Raw genomic sequence first — 911 nt, 5'->3', positions numbered from 1 at the left:
AGAGCTTCCTACACTGGAAGGGACTGAGGCATAAAGAGGAAAATGGAAAAAGAGAAATAAGTCAATAGCAAAACGAGACAGCAATTGAGATCAGGCAGGAAGGAATTAAATACCGGCAGAATTTCAAAAGTGCAAAGTGGGAAAGGAAGCAGCTTAATGATACAGAAAATGTGAAAGAAAATTGCACATATCCACTGAAAAAGATACAGTATACAGAAAGAACACAGACAGCAGTAAAGGCAGAGAGACAGAGCGGAGGGCGAGAGAGAGAGAGAAAGAAAGAGAGAACAGTGAGACAGAGAAAGAGAGGGGGGGCACGGTGCGAGAGAGGGTGGAGGGAGAGAGAAAGAGGTGACAGAGGGGAGGGTGAAAGGGGGGGTGATGAAAGAGGCGGGGGAGGGCAAAAGAGAGACAGAGGGGAAGAGGGAGAGAGAGGCAGAGGGGGAGAAAGGGGAGGAACAAAAAAGGGAAAGGACAGATGGAGAAGAGAGGGGATAGGTAGAAGGGGCAAGAAAGAAAGAAAGAAAGAAAGAACGAAAGAACGAAAGAAAGAACGAAAGGAATAATGAGAAAGATACAGACAAACAGAGACCAGGTCTGAGAGGCTGAGCTAGGGAGTGACAGAAAGGGAAACAGGCAGAGATAGGGAAGGTGGGCATAGCCTGGGAATGGGAGAGGATGTCAACAGGGAGAGTGGCTGACCAGGGGGAGGGATGCAGTGGAAGATATAACAATGACACTAAGTGACAACAGCAAAATATTCGAGCAGAAAGTGCTTTCAAGTTCATAATAAAAGTCTAACATACAAAGAACCAGGAAGGAGAGCCGGCACAAAACCCAATATCTGCTGCAGAGTCCCGTACACAGTGTCCCCCGCACAGTCCCATAGCCAGTCTCCCCAGTGTCCCCCG

This window comes from Rhincodon typus, chromosome 35 (genome assembly GCF_021869965.1).
Source record: "Rhincodon typus isolate 14 chromosome 35, sRhiTyp1.1, whole genome shotgun sequence".
NCBI lineage: Eukaryota > Metazoa > Chordata > Chondrichthyes > Orectolobiformes > Rhincodontidae > Rhincodon > Rhincodon typus.
This window is presented reverse-complemented; position numbering follows the sequence as displayed.